General features: G+C 36.5%; 1 protein-coding gene across 3 annotated transcripts in view; it reads right to left on the bottom strand.

The window, feature by feature from the left end:
- LOC117172542 (transient receptor potential cation channel protein painless-like) overlaps positions 1–10,165 on the bottom strand; it is a 113,161-nt gene that overhangs the window by 44,294 nt on the left and 58,702 nt on the right. The window lies entirely within an intron of this gene.

Genomic DNA, 10,165 nt, shown 5'->3' with positions numbered 1-10,165 from the left:
TTTACCGCGATTTCGCTGGAAGCTGGTGCAATTTTTCAGATTAGCACCCGCTCCCGGCGAAATCCTGCGGTTGTCCTTATGACAAATTTTTAATTATATATATATCGAGGCGTCCTAACGGTAGGATGCCAACGCACGCGATCGACTAGATGATACTTAACCACAAATATAAACAATAAAAAGCTAGCCAAGAAGTAAGAACTAGAAAGTTTTAGATCGTGGAATTGAACAAGATGAAGCTAGAAGCTGGCCAAAACTAGAAGATGCTCGCTCGCTCCATCAAAACATTAAAGTGCTATCTCGGGCGAGCAAAGCATGAAGGTGCCACTTCTCGCTTATAATCTAAACGCGAGAAGTGGCAACCTTCATGCTTTGCTTGCCCGAGATAGAACTTTCATGATTTGATGAAGCGAGTGAGCACCTTTTAGTTTTCGCCAACTTCTAGCCTCATCTTGCTCGATTACGCGAGCAAGACTTTCTAGCGCTAACCTCTCGGTTAGTTTTTTATTGCTTTTATTTTTGGTTAAGTTCCGTCAACTCGTGTCGCATGCGTTGGCACCCTACCGTTAGGACGCCTCGATATATATGATTTTTTTAACTTGAAACTTTCAAATATATCGAAAAATAGGCACTCTATGAAAGAATGTTATGAATCAAAATTTAATCACTCTGAGGAGTGCATACACTTATGTTAAAATCGCTTCCCCCACACTGCCCCCTAGGGGTTAGGGTGAGGACAAGTTCGAAATCTTAAATGGGAACCCCTATTTTTTATTGCATATTTGGATTCTTTGGATAAAAATACGTATGATTTGTCTAAAACATTTTTCTCATTTCGCGACAGATGGCGCTGTAATCGACGAAATTCAATTTTTATTCATTTATCTGTTACTGAACATGCACGCTTACGATTCTGCAATACATTAACATTAAAAAATACACTATTTTCATTGTCACATGACCTACCATGAAAAAAAAAGAATTTTTTAAATCGCTACAGAATCGTTGAATGAGTGCAATAAAATCTCAAACACAAAAGAAATACATCGCGACGAACATAAGTAGAACCTCCTTTTTTTTAAGTCGGTTAAAAATAAGGACAATAGAGCTTCGGACCTCTTTGGTAATTTTTTTTTTGAAAAACATGCCAAAACTTCTGTCCGTTCTTGAGAAGTAATTGTTAAGTAATAAGTTAATATTAACAGTGTTTCCTAAATATTCCTACATCTTAACTCTGACATTATTGTAGATTGAAGTCAGCGGAGGCTATCGAAACATTAAGAAAGTGTTTACTTTTTTCTTTCCTTAAATACAGTAAATTAGGAAAAATACATTGAAGACAAAACTCATTTTAGGTCGATCAAAGATTATTCCAAATACTACTTTGTAACGGAGTATCTAACCGTACGAGAAAAAATTGAAATGGTTCTGGTGTATCGAGAAGCTGGAAGAAATCTTATAATGCTGTAAATCTCTACGCTCAGCGTTTTCCAAATAAAATTGTGTCACGTGCTTCATTTTATCATACTATTACAAAATTTACTACCGATGGAAGTGTTGAACCTAAGAAAAAGACCCGTACAACAACAGTCACTGGAGAAAATAATGAAATTGCTGCATTAGCTGAAGTGGCCAATAATCCTCACGTTAGTACACGAAAAATTGCTCGTGATTCAGGAATGTCTCAGAGCAGTGTTTGGAAAATTTGGAAACGTAATCAATTTCATCCGTATCATGTCTCTTTACATCAAAAACTTCATGGCGTTGATTTCCAGAATCGGGTAGCTTTTTTCAGTGGGCACGTGAACAAATACAACAAAATCCCAACTATTTTCGTTATGTATTATTCTTTGACGAGTCGTCTTTTACGAACCATGGAATAGTTAATCGACACAACATGCACTACTGGAGTATTGAAAATCCGCACGAGAAGTTCTTGATCGTGATTTCAACGGTCGCTTGATTGGTAGAGGCGGTCCGATAAATTGGCCTGCAAGATCGCCAGATCTTACTTCTCCAGATTTATTTTTGTGGGGCTATCTGAAAGACAAAGTGTGCAAAGAAAAACCAACAACACGTGAGAATATGATTGACCGAATTACATGTGCATGTGCTGAAATTCAAGAAGATACACTTCTCAGTTGTGTAAATTCATTCAAATTACGGATTAATAAGCGCATTAAAGCCCAAGGTCATCATTTTTAGCACTTACTTTAATTGAAAGATGATTCCATGAGTGCCTCGAATCGTGAGAGGCGAGGGGACTCACGTTAATCAAGCAACCCGAATCGTGAAAGGCAAGGAGACTTACGTTAATCAAGCATCCCGACAGGAACGGAAAACTGCTACGTCCACATCATTGTTCCTGTGTTACACTAAAAGCAGTAGTTTGTTTTAAGACTAATTGCGAGTATTGCAAAATCGTAAGCGTGCATTCTCAGTAACAGTAAAGTGAAAAAAAATTGAATTTCGTCGATTACAGCGCCATCTATCGCGAAACGAGAAAAATGTTTTAGACAAATCACACGCATTTTTATCCAAAGAATCCGAATATGCAATAAAAAATAGGGGTTCCCATTTAAGATTTCGAACTTGCCCACACCTTCACTCCCAGGGGGCGGTGTGGGGAAACCGATTTCAACATCAGTGTATGTACTTCTCAGAGTGATTGAATTTTGATCTAGAACATTTTTTCATAAAGTGCCTATTTTTCGCTATAGAATGAGTGATGAGAGACATTGTTCAGGGTTTATAACAAAAGTAACTTTATTAATTGAATGTGATATTAATTGACCACGGGTCGCGCGTATAGGTTAGAAACTCGCTCGCTGGTTCAACCCTGCTGACTGGAGTAGTGGGGTTTGCTACGACACTACAGTACTCCCCCCGAGTACCGTTACATCGGGAACGGTTTTTTAAAATTAGGAGGTTAACGCCGACCTGCTCTAAGAAGAAGAGTGAGAATGTGGATTTGGTAAAAGTAGTGACGTTTTTGTACCGCGCTTGTTATGACAATGTTGGCTCTGAGAAACATATTCTAATCGCAGTAATTTAGAAGATTATATTTGAGATACGCTACGTACGAGATGGTTATCAAAACGTTGGCATATGTTTTTAGCGGTGGAATTAACATCTTTAAACTATCGGAGGTAGCAGAAAATTACACTTGGCGCAGTCTTTTCGTGGACATTCATCATTGCCTGCTTAGTGATGTCAACCCAGAGGAAGTAAGCAGGTTTAATACTTTCTACGGATACGTGACGTGACGATCCGTTGACGTCGATTTCAAAAACTCTGTCTAAGGTTTGTTTGATTACTTTATGTGGGCCGTTGTACGGATGCTCGAGGGATCTTTTACCTGTTCCGACTCGAAGCAAAACACTCGTGCATGATTTTCAGTCTCTATATAGAAATGCTCGTTTCTTGCCATGATGTCCGACCGGCACTGACTTGATCGATCGCATGTTCTCCCGAAACTATTCTAAAAATATTAACTGGTTTGGAGTGAACTCATCTGGCAGGACGAACTCCCCAGGTATACGTAGGGTTGTGCCGAAAAGATATTCCGCGGGAGATGAGCCGACGTCCATGACGTTTGATCTGAGCCCGACCAAAACTGTTAAAAGGGATTGCGACATATCCGGATTCGCGTGACCCCTGATTGCGGCTTTTAAGGAACCATGCCACCGCTCAAGCATGCCCTTCGACGCTCGATGATAAGCCGTTGTTCGTATTCGTTGGCAGCTGAGGAGCTGAAGTAGTGCCTTGAAGAGTTGTCAATCAAACTGACTGCCGTGATCGGTTGTTAGTGTTTCGAGAGCTCCGTAGCACGAGACCGAGTGGTTTACGAAAGCTCGACATACCCTCAATGCTTCAATGTCCTTGAGGGCACTGCTTCGGGCCAACTCGATAAGCTGTCCATCGTTGTCGGACAGTATCTAAATCCGTTACTGTCAGGAAATAGACCAACGATATCCATGTCGACTTGTTTGAACCGACCGTCCAGAGCTATGAATTGAGCGGGAGCGAGATGATTGTGCCGCGCTGTTTTTGACATCTAGCAGTTGGAACGTGCCTTGCATTACTTGCTGCTATCAGTATGAATTTCGGGCCACACGTAGCTCTTAAGGATGATTCGGTCCCTGAGAGAAGCGAAAATGTGTGGGCGAAGTGTTTCGCCTGTCAAGTCGCAATACAAAGAATTTGCCCGGAATCCAATTTTATTTTCCAAAAATTCAGTGAACAATCCGAAGAATCGACGAGATTTTTCAGTTCTTGTTCATTCTTTTGCGCTTCGGCGATTTTGCTTAAATTCCAATCAGTGGGTAATTGTATTGTCTCCACCCGAGAAAGAAAGTCAGCCACGACGTTATCAACCCCAGGAGGATCTTCGAGCACTGTCGTGAATTGAGAAATGAAAGTTAGTTGTCTTTGCTGGCGAGGAGACGCCTTATCTGAACGCTGCACGGAGGCGTATATTAGAGGCTTATTGTCAATGACCACCTTGAAGTTTTGACCTTCAAGGAAGTATCTACAATACTTTATAGCATCGTAGATTGCGCCGAGTTCACGGTCGTAAGCGCTGTAACCACGTTGCTTTGGGCAGGTGTGAATTTTCTCGAGAAAAAAGCTCATTGTTTCCACACATTAGCAATTCTCTGTTTGAGAGCAGCCTCTATCCTGGTGTCCGATGCATGCGTAACGAGACGTATCTCAGCATCAATGACAGAGTGTGCCAGGAGAGTTGTGTTGAAAAGTCTTACTTGATCATGTTAAACGACATCTTCAGCCTCATGAGTCCAGACAATTTCTCTCTTGTCGTTTTAACGTAGTTAGCCCAGATAGCAATGCAAGGGCGCTTGGACGTCAGCTGCATCTTGTGAGCTGCGTCGATAGAAAGATTCTAGGCCAAGGAATCTGCAAAGTTCCACCACCGTGCGAGGTTTTGGGAACTGTGCAATGGCTTGCACCTTCTCAGAAGTTGGTTTAAAACCATCTCGACTAATCAAGTTACCAAGAAATTCCAGCTCTGCTCTACCGAATTGGCACTTGCTGACATTGAGACGGAGAAAGTAATCCTAGAGTTGATGTGAGACAATTTTCAGGTGTTCAATCTGCTCTTCTTGCCTTGAGGAAGCGACAAGGATGACGTCTATGTAAGCATACACGAAATCGAGATCTCCCAGTGGTCGGAAAATGTAGCTCTAGAACGACTGACCGGCGTTTCTGAGACCGAAAGTCATTACGGGGTATTCAAACAAACCAAACGGAGTGATTACAGCTATCTTCGGAATGTCTTCTGGAGCGACCGGTATTTAGTGATTCTCAATTCGCCATCCTTTTCCGAGTCATATGGATAGGCGAGGCCCAAGGACTGCTGGAAGGATGAAAGATACCGTCTTTGACCATTTGCGAAAATTTGCTTTTTGCTACGGACAGCTTATCCAGAGGTAGACGCCTAGCATGCTCCTAGATTGGAGGACCGGTCTAAGGCGTTCATCCCGAAAATGCTTGCGTTTTTTAGAAAACCAGTATTGCTGAGACCCGTGGTTGTGTCCACTAAACGAAAATTATGAAGAAACGGAACGGGGTGATAATGTGCTAGGAAGTCTACACCGATGATTGGGTAAGGAACCACGGCTACGCAAAAGTGCCATGTAAAATCACGACGAAGGTTGATGTTCGGTGAAATTCGCATCTCGCCGAATGTGTAAATATGAGTGTCATTTGCTTCGAATAAGGTAGCATCGTTAGTCTGTTTTGTCTACCGGCAATAACGAAGGATTGGAGCCTGTATCTATTAGGAGAATAAGTCCGGTGTTACAGTCGTGGATATGGAGACGTTGGGAAGTTTTGCCTGACCCGACGGTCTCCATGGAATCCACGAGCACGGGGAAAAATTGTTTAAACAAATGATTTTTTCAAGTACTAAATATCCGGAAGAAAATATTCTTTTACAATTCCTGAAACTTACAGGAAAAAACATTTGGGAAAATAAATAATAATTGTTTAAACCAATTTTCTTGAATCTTTTATTTACTTGTTTCTAATTATATAAATAAATGGATTCTTCTCATAGAAAATAAATTAATCCATGATTTTATAATGACAGCTTTGATAACAGACCGTTATTTGCTAACAATGAAAGTGTCATTTTGTGGTTATTACGGATATCAGAATGACAATCGCGTCTGAATTTTGAGCCAAAACAAATGAATATTTTTGTCTAATTTTCCACATACCTCATCTAAATAACCATATCTTGAAGCAAGCAGAGCCATTTTCGATAAAACGTTCATATTTTGTTAAATAATCCAAAAGGGAAGAACAGTAGTAGTAACGCGTAGTGTTAGCTATGTATATGCATTTTTGGTGCGTATAATCTATATTATAATCTATAATGTAATGATTTTATTGAAAAATCGGCTCTACGTGCTTTTAGATATGAGTATGTAGATGACGTATGCAAGAAATGAGTCAAAAATATTCAAACCTGCAATCTAAATATTCATAATCGTGTACTAGAATACTGAATATCTTAAAAGAAAGTACTTTGGTCATTTATTGATTGTGTCATCAATTGCAGAAAATAACATTTGTTTACGGTTCACGGGAAAAGAAATATTAACCAAAATAAGTTCTTTTTTACAAAGTACTAAATGTTCTGCAGAAAATAACTTAATTTATAATAATAAACTATAAATTAATAATAAATGTCAGACCTATGTAAAAGATACTTGGAAACATTCTACTTATGGATTAACGATTATGTATTTGGAAAAAATCTAAAAAATACCGTCTTTAGCCTAAATTTATTAGAAAACTGCAGTGTAAATGCCCAGGTTCATTCCTTCCTTATAATTCATCGCCCTGCGTTTGAATTGAGATATTTTTATTTAGATGAGGTATTCCAAAAATTATACAAAAATATTCAACCGTAAGGCCTCAAAATTCAGTTGCGATTGCCATTCTGATAAAGGGCCATAAGGACATGCTCTTCGTTGTGACCACGTGACCAAACTAGTCCCCGGTTATGAGCATTTTTTTGGTGTTCACTGTATCCACACGGATTGAGATATCGTGTTTAAAATTTGAGAGATTAAGTCAAAAGCACTAAAGAACGTTTGTATACATCGATATTTTTATAGTTTTCAGGAAAGTTTGTCTATAAATCGATGAAATAGGATATTACCATTCGAGTTATAGCACTTTGCAGATAATTTTTGGTTTGATGCATTTCGAATTTTTTGTTTCGCGTATATTGAGCACTGACACCAATTTTGGACTAAATCGTCTAAACCTTAAAAAAAATTAATGTAAGCAATAGAATTTGCACCTTCGTTTCAAATCAACAAATAAGTATCTACACACACGTAACCCATCATTATTTTTGGAGCATTTTTAGCGATTTCTAGCGAAGAAGGAAAGAGACTTTGAAGGTCGATAAAGTCGAGATCAAGTGACGTTGAATCGATCAGCTGATAACTATTGTTGAAAGTGAACCAACCAGCGGGGCTCAACGTCGGATTCGCATTGTCTTCCGCCCCCGGGCGAAATTTTATTATTAATTGTTTGGTATAACTTATAATTGTTTCACACCAGTACAAACAATTCATAAGAATATAATATTCATAAGAAAAGAATATAATAAGAATATAATAAACAATTCATAAGAATATATAACCATTAGAAAATTTTAATTATTTTCTGAAGTTGAACATTTCTCAAGATGGGACTTGGATGGACTTTTGAGTATCACATTCTAAAATGTTTCTCGATTTTTTTTAATCAGGGCATCTACTTTAACGACGTTAAAAGTGTTTCTCCTATTCCTATAGTATTTCACTAGAAAACTTTCTTTGTAATTATAAACATTTTGATGTATACAAACGTTCCTTAGTCCTTCCGTTATAACTTCTTAAATCCTGAACACGATATTTTAATCCGTGTGGACGCAGTCAAGACCGAAAAAAATGAAAATCGTTTCATTTTCCACACACAAATTTTGTGAATGAACTTAGTCACGTGATCTCAACTTTATCGACGTTCAAAGCTTCTTTTTCTCTCCGCTAGAAATCGCTAAAAATGCTCCAAAAATAATTATAAGTTACGTGTATACAGATATTTATTTGTTGATTTGCAACGAATGTGCACATTTTATTGCTTACATTAATTTTCTTAAGGTTTAGATGATTTAGTCCAAAATTGGTGTCTGTGCTCAATATACGCGAAACAAAAAATCCGAAATGTATCAAACCAAAAATTTTCTGCAAAGTGCTATAACTCGAATGGTAATATCCTATTTCATCGATTTATAAATGAACTTTCTTTAAATCTATAAACATATTAATGTATACAAACGTTCTTTAATGCTTTTTATTTAATCTGTCAAATTTTAAACACGATATCTCAATCCGTGTGGACACAGTGAACACCAAAAAATGCTCATATCCGGATATAGAGCTTTTTTCGAAAAATGGTCTGGTTCTTGTTTTATTCCAATTAATTGAAAATTGATGCCTTTAAGCGCCTGGGAAGGAGTAAACCACTACTATGAGTGAACCCATGACAAACAGAATATCGGGTCGACCAGTTCCGAATGAAACAACTGGTTTTCTAAAGTGTTATATTTTCGACGATACCTTGAGCGTCGTAAGTCCAGGATCGAACCCAGGATTTAGACAGAGTGCCTGTAATTTCTCACTCAACTTTCCTATTCTTAGAGATTACAGCCCGTTTTTAGAAATTAAAAATTATTAAAATATTAAGGAATTTAATTTTAATACTCTGCATTCGGTTTATTACATAACTACGAAACGATAACAAAAAGATAGAAGAAAATCTGTAATCCCTTCAATTTCTGGATATACCTTTTTTTCTTTTCTCCGATTCTACGATAAAAAATGCTAAAAAAAAGCCTTTTCCATACAAATAATTATTAATAGACATTTCGGATATTTCCAATGACTTTTTAAACAATCTTTTATTGTTTAAAGAAATTCAAATTATTTAAACTATTATTTCATCCCAAAAAATGTGAAAAATAATGGTATTTTCTGATTAACATGTAATTGTTTGTCATTGTTTGGAGTAGTAAGTTATTCTAAAAACATTATGTCATTTGAACAATTATTTTTGGTCTATTTTCAACATTTCTAAAAATCGTGCCGGAGATATCAACTTCCTTCTCAAATAGTATCCTATGCTATGATTTGTTGAATAATTACATAATTCTGATACATTTCTCTTAATGTTTAATAAATATATATTCGTTTAAACAATCTCCACTTGCTCAATCATTCTTTTTCGATAACCAAAAAAATGAAATAAAATAGAACACATACAATTATGTTTCTGACTGTATAGTGTATAGAAAGAATACATGAACCATTTTTTAATTGTTTAAATACTTACTTTTCCGAAAATACTCTTAAAATCGTATTTTTTAAGTTAAACATAATATTGAATGATTTCGTGGAGTAGTAAATTCTGCTAAAAGGTTACTGCTATTGTTTATATAATTAATTATTGTTTTTTCTTTCAATTTCCGTCTAGTTGAGTATGGATGGTTTACATTAACAAAACTACAACACAAACAAGAAACAACAAACCAAAACAACAACATAAAGTAGCACAGGATACCAGTCTAAAAAAATTTGACATCTCTGGCTCAGATTTTAGAAATTTAAAAAAGAAACAATAAATCATTTTTTTTTAAATTACATCATATGTTCAGAAAAATGTACTACTCCAAACAAGTAAATTTCAAACAGAAAATACGATTACTTTTCACATTCTTTGGGATTAAGTAATTGTTTACATGATTGACATTTATTTAAACAATTTGAAAGTGTTTAAAAAATAATGGAAAATATTCAAATTGTCCATTAGTAATTACTTGTATGAAAAACATTTTAAAAAATTGCTAAAAAGTAACAATAATTAATGTAAAAATGAAGTTTTTTTTTATTTTTGGGTCATATTCGGGGCGTTGGGGGGAGGGTGAGAGTGGTTTGGAAACAAAAGTTATTAGTGTTGTTTCATTTCGTAGACACTCCTCTTTAATCCCTAAAAAGTTTGGCACGTTCCGATGAAACCCTCGCACATATGTTTAATTTTTTGTAAATTACAAATTTCTCCAATATTAAAATATTAAATATTTATA

Source organism: Belonocnema kinseyi, chromosome 5 (genome assembly GCF_010883055.1).
Source record: "Belonocnema kinseyi isolate 2016_QV_RU_SX_M_011 chromosome 5, B_treatae_v1, whole genome shotgun sequence".
In the NCBI taxonomy this organism is placed as follows: domain Eukaryota; kingdom Metazoa; phylum Arthropoda; class Insecta; order Hymenoptera; family Cynipidae; genus Belonocnema; species Belonocnema kinseyi.
The sequence above is the reverse complement of the archived record's forward strand: the minus strand, read 5'-3'. Positions and strand labels throughout refer to the sequence as shown.